The sequence below is a fragment of the Callospermophilus lateralis genome, chromosome Y (genome assembly GCF_048772815.1).
Source record: "Callospermophilus lateralis isolate mCalLat2 chromosome Y, mCalLat2.hap1, whole genome shotgun sequence".
NCBI classification, from domain to species: Eukaryota; Metazoa; Chordata; class Mammalia; order Rodentia; family Sciuridae; genus Callospermophilus; species Callospermophilus lateralis.
The window spans coordinates 6,392,890-6,408,632 of NC_135326.1; the positions used below are offsets into that span (position 1 = coordinate 6,392,890).

At 44.6% G+C, this 15,743-nt stretch overlaps 1 pseudogene; it reads left to right on the forward strand.

Annotated features, from left to right (window-relative positions):
* Nucleotides 1–14,960: 14,960 nt before the first annotated feature.
* Nucleotides 14,961–15,413, forward strand: LOC143639805 (profilin-2 pseudogene; annotated as a pseudogene).
* Nucleotides 15,414–15,743: the final 330 nt, after the last annotated feature.

Sequence of the window (15,743 nt, forward strand, 5' to 3'; positions counted from 1 at the left end):
AAATTATAAACACCTGTCTCACTCTGGACAAAACTCAAAGTGGATCAAGGACTTAGGCACTATAAGAAAAAGAGAAAGTAGGCCCAAATCTTCACCATTTCAGCTTAGGAACTTACTTCCTTAACAAGACTCCTAAAGTGTAAGAAGAAAAATCAAGAATTAACAAATGGGATGAATTCAAACTAAAAAAAGCTTATTCACAGCAAAGGAAACAATAACATGAAGAGAGATTATTAAGAGGTATACAAAGCTCAAGTGTAGACAACACAAGTGTTTTGGTGATGAAATCAGTGATAACCCAGTGACCTAAACTATCAATGGAATAAATTGCTGATTGGATTAAGCAGTGACTGTAGACACATGGGATATGGCTGAAGGATATAGGTCTCAGGCAAGACTGTCTCTCATGATTAAGAGTTTTCTTTTTACTTCCTGGCTGCCACGTTCTGAGCTTCTTTGCTCCTACATGACTTCTAAGTGATTTTTTTTTTTAATTATTTTTTAATATTTATTTTTAGTTTTCAGCGGACATAACATCTTTGTTTGCTGAGGACCCGGACGCATGCCAGGCGAGTGCGCTTGAGCCACATCCCCAGCCCTTCTAAGTGATTTCTGCTTCACCTTGGGTCCAGAGCAGTTGAGTCAGCCATCTCAGATCTCAGGTCTCAGATCTCTGAGACCCCAAGCTTCAAACTCTTCCTCCACAGGTGTTCTTCCCAGGCCTTTTGGTCACAGTAACAACAACAAAAAGTTTTTTTTGTTTTGTTTTGTTTAGTTTTTAATTCCTTACATAGCCTAGAGATTGATACTCTATCTGAAGTGCATGTGGTAAAGATTTTTTTTTAAATATTTTTGTTAGTTGTTGGTGAAAGTTTTATTTTATTATGTGTGGTGCTGAGATTCAAACCCAGTGCCTCATGTATGGTAGGCAAGCACTCTACCATGAACAAAAATCCCAGCCCAAGATTTTCTTCCATTCTATAAGCTCTCTTTTCACATTATTGATTGCTAATTATTTTGACTATTCTTGCTCTCTTATTTTTCCAATGAGTTTTATGTTTGCTTTTTCTATTGCTGTGAAGAATGCCATTGGGATTTCAATAGGGATTGTATTAAATCTGTATAACACTTTTTGTAGTGTGGCCATTTTAACAATGTTAATTCTGCCTGTCTGAGAATGTGAGAGATCTTTCCATCTTCTAAGATCTTTTATTTCTTTCTTTAGTGTTCTATAGAAATGTTGGTGAGGCTATGGGGGAAAATGTACATTCTTAATATTGCTACTGAAAATGCAAATTGGTGTGACCATTATGGAAGGCAGTGTGGAGATATGTCAAAATGCATTCTACTGTCATGTATAACTAATTAGAACATATTGGAGCTATACTTTGGGGGAGAAATTTTTAAACATTTAGAGATGCAAGATAGAAAAGCTTTATAATGTAAGCAGAGTTTAAAGGATAATTCTGGCAGGAGCTAAGAAGACAAAATGACGGCTGATAAGGTCTCAGAGAAGAAGGGCACCTCTATTGGAAATTGGACTAGACGCCATTCATGATATGTTCTGGCAAAGAAGTTGTCTACGTTTCACCCATGCCTGAGGTTTTAGTGAGGCTGAACTCAAGGGTGAATTATTTATCTGGGGGAGAAAATGTCAAGGCAGTACAGAATTCAGGCAATGGTATGGATATAGCTAGAAGCTTTTAGCCAAGTATTTTGTGGTAATCAGGTTAGAAATAATGTAATTTAAAAATTGCTTTTTGGCCAGAAATATGCAAATAAAACTGGCTAAGGAATTTGTGGTTATTAGATTATATAACTAAAGAAATGCTAAATACTTTACCCTAAAACCATAGGAAAGGTAACTTGAAGGCACTTCAGGAATTGGTAAGAATACATCCAGCTCAGGTCTAAGGAAATAAAAGTAAAAATTCCTTCAGAAGAGACCATGAAAGTATCCTGTTTATAGAGGGACCTTGGAAGTTTTTTCACCATGCTGCTTAAATATTCAGATTGCTGCATCCAGGATCCCAAGAGGCTTGTCAACTGCTAGAGAAAGTAGCAGACCTTGTTATTAACCATGTGGTACTGTTTCTGTAGAACTCAGAATGTTGGAATTAGGGTATTATGGAGGCTTTCACTGAGATTCCAGAGGAAGTCCTGGGAGGCTGGGCAAAGTGTAGCAGAGTCAGAATCCCTGTTGGAAGCCCCTAATAGAGCAATGGGTAGAGATGTGAGAAGGAAGCTGAAGCTACAGTGGAAAGCCCTAAGATTAAGAGATGGCAGTAATTTGTAATGTAGGATATCTACTAAGGAAAGCTGCCAGAATCAAACAGACACAATCCAAGAGAGACGCCATGTGGGCTGCAATTATGGGTGGAGTTACATAACACTTTTGGAACGAACATAAAGCCATGTACCCCAGATGCTGGATGTTACCTGTACAACTTGTTACCCAGATGGACTTTAGTCTGTATTTGGCCCTGAATGTCTTTTTTCTATGTCTCTATTTCTCTCTATGGTTTGTAACTGTTTACTCTGTTCCATTATGTATTTGAATGTATGTAACTTTTAGGGTCTCATGCTCTGAGTTTGCCTTGAGTCTCAAAACATTGGACTTGGATTTTAGGGCAATGTTGGATCTATTGAGGCTGTGAGGATACTTGGATATAGACTAAAAATATTTTGTATTGTGACAGGTTATGAGCTTTAGGGGGCAATGGGCAGAATATTATAGTTAAATACAAAATGTACCCCCAAGAACTCAAAAAAATCCAAGCATTTTCAGGGGTGAAGTCATTGACTTATTAGATTATTATCCTAATCAGTGGCTTAATCTACTAATTGGGTTAACTGAACGATAACTGATAACAAGTAGTGTTTATTGTTTGTTTTCTAAAGTGTTGCTGTGTATAGGTTGTGAATTTTTTCAATGTATTTACAAGTGAATTTTGTAGTATAGTTTCTTTTGTGATGATTAGGTATTCTCAAAGCATGTAATTTGAGTTTGAGGATCCTATTTTCCTTAGGTCTCAAAAGAGTGGCATTCATGTAGATCTGGCAGTTGTGTTCTATACAGGAGGATTTGTGGAATAATCCCTCTGTGATTGCTCTTCTTCCCTTAATAATTCTGTGTATCCTAAAAGGCTAAGAGGAGTAATCTAGATTGATCCTTCAAGAAAGGTGATATGCACAGCCTATGTGTTAATTGTGTTTTTATGTCATAGAAATGAATGTCCATGATTGGGATCTGAGCCACTTCTCTTCCCTGCAACCCTACTAGGGACCTGATTATTGTTTTGGAGTTTTTATTTCCCCCATGTTTTATTAAAGTATCACTGAAGTTTGAAATGATTAGTTTATATGTGGAGGAAAGTGTGTTAACTCTTGGGTTGGTTTTGGGTGCAACTTAGAAGCAGTGTTTCTATCCTAAGGACTCATGTCCCAGGAGATTTTTGGCAGTTCACAGAAAAGGCTTAAACAACAAACAAATAACAAAATTAAAATAAGTGCACATAACTTGACATGACATATATAATACCACTTTCCACAAAAATGACAGGGTCAATAATTGACAATAGTAACAGTAATAAATAGTAATACTAAATAATAAATACCTGTGATCTAGAAAAAAGTTGGAACTTTTTTTAAAAAAAAAAAATTATTATTTATTTATGTTGGTAAGGATTGAACCCAGGGCCTGACATGTGCTAGGCAAGTACTCTACCACTAAGCTACAACCCCAGCCGGTACAGATATAAAATATAACAACCATGATGGACACGAAAATCAAAGGTTTCATATAGCCAGCCATATGTCCTTGATGGCTATCAGATTTATTCCTAACATCACCATGTCTATATCCTTTAGGATTAGAATTTCTTGGGGTGGGGGGAGGTACTGGGGATTGAACTCAGCGACACTCGACCACTAAGCCACATCCTCAACCCTATTTTGTATTTTATTTAGAGAAAGGGTCTCCCTGAGTTGCTTAGCACCTTGCTTTGGCTGAGGCTGGCTTTGAACTTGCACTTTCTCCTGCCTCACCCTCCTAAGCCTCTGGGTTAACAGACATGCATCACTGTGCCTGGCTCTGGTAAAAATAATTTTTAATGTGTTTGAGAGCTAATCCTGTAGAAATTGGCATCTGAACAAAGATTGTATAAGCTTTGTAGTTAAATAAGACAGATCAGAAAATGCACTAATTTAAACATGATTACAACATGAGAAGAAAAATATGAAAAGTTTTTGTTTTTTTAAAACCAGAGTTCTCCTCAGGGCCTAGCATAACCAAGGAATGCACTCTACTGTTATGCTTGGATTCAGGACCCCCAAAAGACCACCAGAGACCAAGATCGATGTAAACAGCAAAGAGGTGTTTATTGCGAGCTAGCTCGATCCTCTGCGCACACACACAGCAACTGGTGACACTGAGAGGCCCCGAGCCCAGGGTTTGCAGCAGTTTTTTTCATTCTTTGGAGAAGGCATGGACCCCCACATACATCATAGCATCTGTTAGCAAATCATCACACACCGCGGGAAAATCAAATAACAACTCTAAAACATGATTAAAACATTCACTGGCAGGAACAAGTTGGGTAGGGGTGATTGGTCAGTACAAAAGGGGTACTCATTTGAACTGGTTGGTTTAAGCCAAGAAGGGTGTACTGCTGAACTACATGGCTTCCTAACATGTTATCAACCACCATAAATTACTGGGAGGGTCATCTGGCATCCCAGGTATTTCCCTGTCTCATGCTGATTGGTGGCTGCTAGGGGTTTGCTATGGATCTCCATCTACCCTGACTGAGTCAGGGATACCTGGCGCAGCAGATCTCCTTTAATTTGTAGATACACATCTTAGCAGGGTGGGAATGTGCTTAGGAGTGTTCTGTGGGTTTTTCCAAGGACAAAAGCCATGTCCGTTCTGCTGGGAAAAGTATAAACGGCAGCCATACCCCAGAGGAAAAAAACCCAACATGGTGCCTAAGGACCTCTTCTTCCTACCTTCTTCTTCTCTGCAGTGGCATGAAAAGTTCCCGCCCGTGTGAACTCTCCCGCCGGAGCCAATTTCAAACCTCGCTGGTGGGGAACCTTAGCTCCAATGAGAACTAATTCCTGAGCTTCAGAGCTGATATCTGGAAGAACTTGCCAATAAATGGGTTGCCTGCCACTTTTCTAAGCACTTCCATCTCCCCTTTAGTTCTATATAAGCACATAGCTTTTTGCAATAAAATTGGAATTCTCCCGGCGAAGTGTCTTTGCGTGGGGAATTCTTTCATTCTAGTGCCCCGTGTGAGGAACACTCCGCCCTGGTCCGCTCTTTTCAGACACCGGCTTTCCTGCACTCACCACTCATCTGGCTTAGGTAAGTTTCCCCTGACCCCGGGCTAAAAGCTGGATTTGTGACTGTGATCAGCCGGCACACTCCAGACGCCCAGTAGGGGGGAGGAAATTCCCCCCATTAAGGCCTTTACTGGCTGCAGTGGACCCTCTGGTGATCCGTTTCCCTTTGGGGCGTGAGGCTTCTGAGTTTACAGGAGAGGCTCTGTGGTTTGTTTTTTTTTTCTCCTCCGCTGTGCTCCTGCTAGAGTTGCTGTTTCCTGCGGGGCTGCTGTGTCTGGCTGAAGCTGCCTTTCTGCTTGGGCAAAACTGAACTCCCGGCCTGGAACTGCGTTCTGCCAGAGCCGGAGTTCTGTTTTCATTACTTCTTCTGCTGCGGTTGAAAACTTTCCTGACGTCAGGTTGCCCATGGCTCCGACCCAATTGGGTCTCACAGATCGCACTTCACTGGTGACGACCGGTAGTGCCCTCTAGCTCCTTGCAACGGCTGGTCATTTTGGGGACGCCCACCTGACCCCCGTTTGCCCTAAGCTTCCTGGAAGCCGTTTCAGCCCGGGATTTCTTTTTATCTCTCTCACTTACTCTTATTCTCTCTCCTTCTCTCTCTTCCATCTCTCCCTGTGGCTATGGGCACCTCTTCATCTGTACCTGAAGCCTCACCTCTCAAATGTTAATAAAAAATCTGGCCACACTCTCCCTCACACCAGACATTAAGCCCAAACTTCTAATCAAATTCTGTACCCAAGATTGGCCTACATATCCACTAGATAATGGCAATCATTGGCCTCCAGAAGGCTCCTTAGATCCAAACCTCCTCCGGGACCTTTTTAACTACTGCCAGCGTCTGAAAAAGTGAAGGGAAATTCCCTGCGTTGAAGATTTTAGCCTTCTCGCACAGCACCCTGCTCTCTGCTTCTCCTGCTCTCCCTCTCAGGTCCTCCTTGCTTGCAAACCCCTCTCTTCCCCCACTTCTACTCCTGACTTCTCAGATTCTTCCTCATTCGACCCAGTAGATGAACCCCCACCTTATCCCCCAGCCCCATCCACTCCTTCTCTCCCGCTATACCCTCCTCTTCCTCTGCCTGATTCCACTGATCCTTAGCCTTCTGTTTCAACCCCCTCCCCTCCGCCCTCTTCTGCCTGCTCCACCTCCTCCTCCGCAGAGACACTCCCTTCCCCTCCCTCTTCTTCCTGTCCGCCACCTGCCTCTTTCAGTCCTCCTGTTACCAGGTCTAAGGGACTCCTTCCCACCCCCAAGACAATCGCACCCCTTTGTGAGGTAGCTGGTCCTGAGGGTGTCATCAGAGTCCACGTGCCCTTCTCCATGTCGGACATTACTCAGCTAGAAAGAAAGTTAGGCTCATTCACCACTGATCCCACCACTTACATTTGGGAGTTTCAATGGGTCCTGCAAGCATATAGCCTCACTCATCATGACATCTACATGCTCTTGGCCAATACATTTCTCCCCGAGGAAAGGTGACAGGTCTGGGAGCTAGCCCAAGCCCATGCTGATGAAAATCATAGGACCAATCCTAACCACCCCACGGGCCCTCATGCTGTCCCAGAGCAGGATCCCCTATGGGATTACAACACCCCTGAAGGCTTACAGTCTGGTGACCTTTTTACATCCTGCCTCTTGGCGGGCCTGAAAAAGGCCACCCGCAAGGCTGTTAATTTTCAAAAGGTGCAGGAAATCATTCAAAGGAAGGAAGAAACACTTTCAGAATTCTTGGATAGACTAACCAAGGCCCTTCAACAGTACACAAACCTCGACCCAGAAACCCCTGATGGCCGTCATGTCTTAATGACATATTTTCTGGCCCAAAGCTACCCTGACATTAAAGCCAAGCTTAAAAAGCTTGAACAGGGCCCTGCTACTCCTCAGACCGAAATCCTTGCAGTCGCTTTCAAGGTTTTTCATGGTAGATAAGAGGAAAGCAAACGCCGTAGGCAGAGGGCTGAAAATGCCAGATTCCAAATGTTGGCCCAGGTCATTCAGAGAAAGTCATCACCACGTCCTAATAAGACACCCCCAGGAGCTTGCTTTAAATGTGGTAAGGAGGGACATTGGGTCAGGGATTGTCCTTCGCTGAGGACACCCTCCACCCCCTGCCCAAAATGCCATCAAAGGGGACACGGGGGGCGGGGGGCAGACTGCCCAACAACCCAGAAGGGAGGTTGGCCAGCTGCCCGGCAACCCCAGCCTCTCCTGGGCTTGGCAGAAGAGGATTGACGGAGCCCTGGGCCTTCCCTCCGACTATTACCATCAAGAAGCAAGAGCCTAGGGTCACCTTCCTGGCGGATGGACGCTTCATTACCTTCCTCTTGGATGCTGGTGCCGTTTTTTCGGTCTTGAGGGAGTATTGGGGTCCTACCACACCCTCAAAAACTCCTATTGTCGGGGTAGGAGGTAAACAGATTTTCCCTCAAACCCCCCCCCCATCATGTTATATGCAGGGATCCCTTTTGTCCTTCATACACTCATTCCTCGTTATGAGCCACTGCCCCATTCCCCTTCTGGGAAGGGACATACTCTCACTACTGAAAGTCACCATTCACATATCACCCCACACTTCTCCTACCTCTCATTTCCTCATCATGTTCCTAGGGGTAGACATACCTCCTTTACACATTCTCCCACAACTATCTAAACCAGTTAACCCTGAGGTTTGGGACACAACTATGCCCTCTATGGCTAAATGCAGTCCTTCAAAATATATTAGTCAACCACAATGTCCACTCACAACCACAGCCCTCCTTAGATTAGAACCCATCATCCAGGATTTATTAAAAAAGAGTGTGTAGGCCTACACACTCTCCTTTCAACACCCTCATTCTGGCAGTTAAGAAACCTAATGGGTCCTTCAGGCTGGTTCAAGACCTTCGCCTCATCAACTCCTCTGTGCTCCCACATCCACCCTCTAGTGCCCAACCCTTATACCCTCCTCTCTCAGATCCCTGCCACTACTACCCACTTCTCAGTCCTAGATTTGAAAGATGTATTCTTTTCTAGTCCCTTATCCTCAGAATCTCAGGATATCTTTGCTTTTACGTGGACTGACCCTCACACCCGCCATTCTCGTCAGCTTATCTGGACTGTCCTCCCACAGGGATTCAGGGATAGCCCCCATCTCTTTGGCCAAGTTCTTGCCCAGGACCTCACATCCTTTCAGCCCACCTGTCCTGACTCTACTCTCCTTCAATATGTCGATGACCTTCTTCTATGTAGTCCCTCTTGGGAGCACTCTCAATCCCACACTGCCTAGCTTCTTAATTTCCTAGCAGACAAGGGATACAGGGTGTCTCCCCACAAGGCCCAGGTTTCCCAGTCTTCTGTCACCTACCTTGGTTTTCGCCTTACACCCGGGAAAAAGGAAATAACACTAGATAGGAGGCAACTCCTCTCTAATCTTCCGGTGCCCCATACGAAAGCCGAAATACTATCATTCCTAGGACTAGCAAGTTATTTTAGAGCCTGGATTCCAAACTACTCTCTTCTAGCCAAACCCCTGTATGACCTAGCAAAGGGACCCCCTAGTGAATCTCTTGCCTCCCCCCCCAACTACCACTTTTGCAGGCTTCAGCAGCTCCTCTTAAAGGCACCTGCCCTTCACCTTCCTGATCTTTCAAGACCATTTCATCTATATGTCCATGAAAAAGGGGGGCAAGCACTTGGGGTCTTAGGTCAAAACTATGGGCCTACATTTGCACCTGTGGCATATTTGTCCAAGCAACTAGACCCCACCATCTGGGTGGGCCCCTTGCTTAAGAGCTCTGGCTGCTGGACAAATTTTACACAAAGAAGCCTCTAAGCTGACTTTTGGGGCCCCTTTAACTATCCACTCCCCACATCACTTGAAGGGTCTTTTAGCTTATAAGAGTCTTCAAACCCTTCCTCCATCCAGAGTTCTGTCGCTACTCACTTCCTTTCTGGAAAACCCTAATATTACGTTCCTCCCTGCTCTGCACTGAATCCTGCCTCACTGCTCCCAATGACTCCCACGTCTGACACACCAACTCATAATTGCTTGGAAACCTTAAATGATTTCCTCCCGTCATTCTTCCATTTTCTGAGGGACCACTCACCAAGCCTGACCTTATTTGGTTCACTGACAGCAGTTCCTTTAGGCAGAATGGCACTCATTACTCTGGATACACTGTAGGTTCAGCCACTGATATTATAGAGGCCAAAGCTCTGCCTTCAGGAACTACCAACCAGCAGGCTGAACTTACAGATGCCACTCGTGCCTGCCTTCTAGCACAAGGCAAATCCCTCATCCTTTATACTGACTCAAAATATGTCTTCCATATTTTATTATCCCATGCTGCAATATGGAAGGAGCGAGGCCTACTTACCACCAAAGGTAATGCAATCACTAATTCAGTTCTTATAACCAGTCTGATAGAGGCCTCTCACTTACCCACCCAGTTGGGAGTTGTCCATTGTAGGTCCCATCAGAAGGACGGCTCTCTTATCACTGAGGGCAACGCCAAAGCTGACCAGGCAGCACGAATGGCTGCTACCACTTCTAATTATGGCCCCCCTGGGGGACATATAATGGCCATTTTAGACAGCTCATCTGAAGCCCCCACTTCTTCTAGTAAGAACAAGGATCTTTTCGAGTTCCTTCATACTCTATTCCATTCCAATTCTCAGTCTTTGATCCTCTTTTTACAGAGCTTCTTTTCCCTCACCCCCTCTGACAAAGCCATGCTACAAAATATAGCCTCTAATTGTCAGATCTGTCAGCGGACCAACCCTCATACTCCTTTAAGGCCCAAACCTTTCCCCTCCCACCAAGCCCGGGGACACATTCCTGCTGCTGACTGGCAGGTAGACTTCACCAACATGCCCACAGTACGGCACACTAAATACCTCCTTGTCTTTGTGGACACTTTCTCTGGTTGGGTTGAGCCATTTCCCACTTCCAATAAAAAGGCTTCCACTGTAGCTTCAATCTTACTGACAGACACCATCCCCAGGTTTGGTATGCCCACTTCCTTACAATCTGACAATGGCCCTGAGTTTATTTCTAGGATCACACAAAAGGTCTCTCAAGCCCTCTCCTTCAGGTGGCATTTCCACTGTCCATATCACCCCCAGGCTTCAGGGAAAGTGGAAAGGGTAAATCGTACTCTAAAGGAAGTCCTTACCAAATTGACAATGGAATTAAACTTGGACTGGGTCAAACTCCTTCCCTTGGCTTTGCTTCGAATCAGAGCTCTCCCTAAGAAACCATCTTTACTGTCTCCCTTTGAGATAATGTATGGAAGACCTCTTATACCCCCTGGGTTGGTTGTTTCACAAGGGCCTCTCACCTGAGATTTGTCTTTGCCTCTCTTGTTTCATCTCCGCTCGGAACTCTGGAAATATCAGGACTGGCTTCTTCCGGACCCAGTGTCCTCTCCAAACACTCCTCCCTTAACAGCTGGGAGTCTAGTCTATTATAATACCCCAGAGGAAAAAAGGGCCTCTTGCCCCAAAATGGAAAGGCCCCTATCCTGTCATTCTCTGTACCCCCACCGCCGCCAAACTCTGCTTACCAAACAACCATCTCACTCCCTGGATTCACATTTCTAGGTTGAAGCCATATCACCAGGAGGCCCCACCTGCTGATGACATGACCACCCCAGAGGAACTCCAAGAGTCACCTCCTGAACCTCCCCTTTACTCCTGCTCTCCACACCCATCTCACCCCTTTAAGTTGCGGCTCACACAGTGTTCCCCGCAGCCCAATTCCTCTTAAAGAAGGCACAATGAGCTTTCCCAACACCCTAATCTTCTCTCTCTGTTTTTTGTGCTCTGCTTATTTTCTGTGCTCTGTCGGACCGGTCTTTACCCTCCTCTCCTATCATGTATCTATTCACTCTTCAGGAACGATACTCAGAACTTGGCATGCAAAAAGTCCGCGAAGTGGATGCAACTACTTGCTTCATCCACAACTGCACCTCTATTTCCCTAAAATTGTCACCTTCCAGGACCTTCGTCCCTGGTAGCTGGAACTGGCCTTTCATTTGCTTCCTTTTTGATCAAACCAAAGGCTATTGCCATTGGTGGACTGAGATACATAATGGGTGCCCCTATTGGTCATGCAGGTTCCATGATGAACATGGTAGCTATTCTTACCACTCACTTGGTTACCCTGAAGGGTGGACTTCTAGTTACCTAAAATGGCATAAAGGCTCTTCATCCGATAACAATGGATGGTATACTTTGTATATACCTGACCCCAAGGCCAAACGTTGGAACTATGTTGAGTTTGCTGTCTATGCTCGGACAACCTCAGCCAGACCCACAGGATGGATGACTGTTGGCCGTACCCTGATTACGCCACGTAAGGCAACCATCCAGGTAATTGAACACATCAAAGAGTCAGAATCAAAACTTTGAGATCTTACCCATAGCCCATCCAAAGTGGATTCAGAGCCTTCAAACCCTTAGGCCCCCTCCCACATGGCTCAATTTGCTACATCAAATTCTTTGATTATTAAACTCCACCCCTCTTTCTGTGCCTACTTCTCAGTGCTTTCTCTGTGCTTCACTTAGTCGTCCACTTCTAGCAGCGGTCCCATTAGCAGCAGGAAATATTTCACCAAAAACCTACAATTTCTCTAAGAAAGGACAACCCCTACATGTGACAAGTATCCCACTATGGGAAAGTTATTCCACCAATACCTCATTTCCTTTCATCTATTTCCACCTGCCAACAATGAATCCTTTACCCATTTGTTCCTTGAGCTATAGCACCCCATGGAGCCCTGCATAATGAAGTTCCTTCAAACCCAATTGCAGAAAATTTCTAATCAAACTTTCAACCAGCTTCTGCTTAGGCACTACTAGCCTCTGATGACCGATGAACCCCCAACATCTCCAAGAGAACAGTTCACTCAGTGCTGAAGCTCAACTACCAGGCACATGGACATCAGACAGCGGGAGACAACGAGCTCGGAGAACCTCTTAATCTGCCATCCTGGATTCATGAGTCTTTATGTTCTTTTAAGCCTCCTCATGGCCCTTGGCCTCTTCTCTGTCAGCCCCCCAACATGGAACTTCTGCCAAAAATTGACCTTTGCTTTAATTTTTATCTTCATTCTGTTTTTATTCGCTTTGATCTTCTTCAGGTGCTGGTGATGCCATGTCCAGGCAATGCTTCCAGTATTTCCTAGAGTCTCTGTTACAGTACCAGTGGCTGATACCAACAATCTCCTCCATCAGGACTGGTTCGATGCCATCGACAACTTGTGGCTTCAGGGAACTTTCATAGACTTCACCCCTACGGAAGTAACTGTCTATAGCCACTGGGTTTTATTTCTGGCTGCCATGATAATCCCAGACCTGCCCCCCAAACATTCCTCCACTTCCCTTTCTAGGCCCCACGGCGCCTCCACACAGCAGGAAGCAGCCGGATCTGACAAACGACGCCCCACTTCCTAAGAAAACAAAAAGGGAGGAATGTTGGGAAAAGTATAAACGGCAGCCATACCCCAGAGAAAAAAAAACCCAACATGGTGCCTAAGGACCTCTTCTTCCTACCTTCTTCTTCTCTGCAGTGGCGCGAAAAGTTCCCGCCCGTGTGAACTCTCCCGCCGGAGCCAATTTCAAACTTCACTGGTGGGGAACCTTAGCTCCAATGAGAACTAATTCCTGAGCTTCAGAGCTGATATCTGGAAGAACTTGCCAATAAACGGGTTGCCTGCCACTTATCTAAGCCCTATCATCTCCCCCTTAGTTCTATATAAGCACACAGCTTTTTGCAATAAAATTGGAATTCTCCCGGCGAAGTGTCTTTGCATGGGGAATTCTTTCACCTTCCTTGGACAGGCTTTGCTCTGAGATAGAGGCTGGTTTTTCAATATATCTCTCCTTTATTAGTGCAACTCATTTATTTCCTCTTAGGTTTATGACTTTCCAGTACTCCTGGATTAAGAAGCTAATTTGGTAAGGTGGGTGGTATTTTTAGCTGTTGATGTGCATTTGTTTTTTATTTATTTATATGTGGTGCTGAGGATTGAACCCAGTGCTTCACACATACTGGGCAAGTGCTCTGCCACTAAGCCACAACCTGACCCTGGCCCTGGTTTTTATATTCCCAGCAGTAAATAGGAAAACATACCACTTTCATTGGACTCCTCTTTTGTAGGGGAAATCAGCAAATCCTTAGTAACAAACTAGCATCCAGTAAGAGTTCAATGATTCTCCATAAGACAATGCTTAAAATGGTCCAAGTTAACCCAAGTTGAGAAACCTAAACAAAGGGAATAATTAGATTTTGGATGTTAGGGGGAAAATTGCAGCCCTTGAGCATCAGAGGCCAGAGAAGTGTGATTACCAGGTTGTATGTCAGACACAAATAGCCATTATATATAGTTAAATATATTTGTGGGGGCTGGGGATGTGGCTCAAGTGGTAGCGTGCTCACCTGGCATGCGTGCGGCCCGGGGTTCGATCCTCAGCACCACATACAAACAAAGATGTTGTGTCTGCTGAAAACTAAAATAAATAAATAAATATTTAAAAAAAAAAAAATATATATATATATATATATATATTTGTGGCTTTGATTAGAAGTCAAGTAAATTCTTTATATGAATGTGGCACAATGTGTGTAGTGGCACACCCTCATAATCCCAGCAATACAGGAAACTAAAAGAGGAAGATACCAAATTCAAGGCCATCCTGGGCAATTTAGCAAAATCTAATATAATTTCTTTAGTTGTAGAGTAACACAGTATCTGTCAGAGGTTTTTAGGCATACCCCTTCTCCCCTGACCTGTGGGAGAGATTGGGGGACCACGCCCCAACCAGGACTAACCAAGAAAGGTAAAGGTGACTGGCCACCCTCACCCACCCCTCCCTTGCTGGAGGACAATCAGACCCTCCAGGGAGAATAGTCAAAGCAGTATCTCATTTATTGAGTAAACACACACATCTAATATAATGTACAGGAGCCAATCAGGATAAAGGTCAGCATGGTGGGGAGAATTTACATCTACACCCATCCTACAAGCAGTAATGGGAGACAGGAACTGTCCTGTCCAAGGGCAGAAGTGTTCTGACCCTATACTAGAGGTGGCCCGTAATTCTTCATCACAACCCCTGGCAATGCCTTCTGGCTAATCGCTAGGTGCTCTCTTAGCCACAAGTGGCCCCAGGTCTGGGAAGTGGGTAGCAGCCAGCAAGTTAAGTTTCCTCTTTTCTGATGCAACATGCCCCACTTTACATTATCTTTATTTTTATACGGTGCTGAGAATCAAACTCAGTACCTCACACATGCAAGGCAAGTACTCTACCACTGAGCTATAACTCCAGGCTAAAAGTCAAGTAATTCTTACATGTTTTGTATAAATACAAAAGTTCTAGGTCAAGTTAAAAAAAAAAAAAAGTCTAGCCAGAATGATAAAAAGAGTCATGGCCCCTCAATCAGTTCTTAGACTTAACCCAGTTTAGACCTAGAACCCCTTGAATGAAGAGGAGGTTGTTAGGAAGGGCTTTCTACATAGTTGTTGTCAAAATATGTAGTCTGCCCTGCTGCCGTCCTGTCCAAGCTGCAGTGGGAAGGGCTGAGTCCCAGCTGCAGTGCGAAGGGCTGAAGATAGTCCGGTGGTAGAGGTACATGGACAAACTGAAGTGCGATGGCTGCTGCCAGGAGGCTACCATTGTCGGCTACTGTGACGCCAAATACATCTGGGCGGCCACAGCCAGGGGCGTCTTCCAGAGCATCACATCAGTAAAAATAGATATGATTGTAGGAAAAGGCCAGGAAGGCTTCTTTTTATGTGAAGTTTTACTCTTGGTGCAAAGAAGTGTTCAGTGTTCAGCTATATGTCAATGGCAAATGCACAATGGACATCCGGACAGAGTCAGTGTCTCCTGTGTGTCCCTCTGTTGGTGGGAAACATGTCTTTCTTTCTGCCCACCCCTCCTTAAGTAATGCTGTTCCCTTTTGTTTTCTTTCCCTGTGTACTCCAGCCTTGGTAATAGTCATGGGAAAGGAAGGTGTCACGCAGGCACACTTAACAAGAAAGCCTATGATCTCGCTTTCTACATGAGGAGGTCTGATGTGTAAGCAGCCTCTCCTCATCTACCTAGCAGCTGTCTGTATCACCACCCCAATTGTGGTCCTCTGCTACCCCCATACTAGATAGATGGTAGCTAGTTTCTTTACCTACTTTCTAATGTCATGGTTCTAGTTTGCCCAACATCATTTATCTGTTAACCACTATATGTAACCAACCCCTACTGGCAACATAATTGCAGAACAATAATGATTTGCATGATACCTTGAAATTGCGGGGGAGAGGCATGCCAAGTTGGGTATCACTTTAGCAATTAATGGGATATTGATTACTAAAATAAGTTAATATTAAGCAAGGTGCCGGTTGTACAATCTCTAATT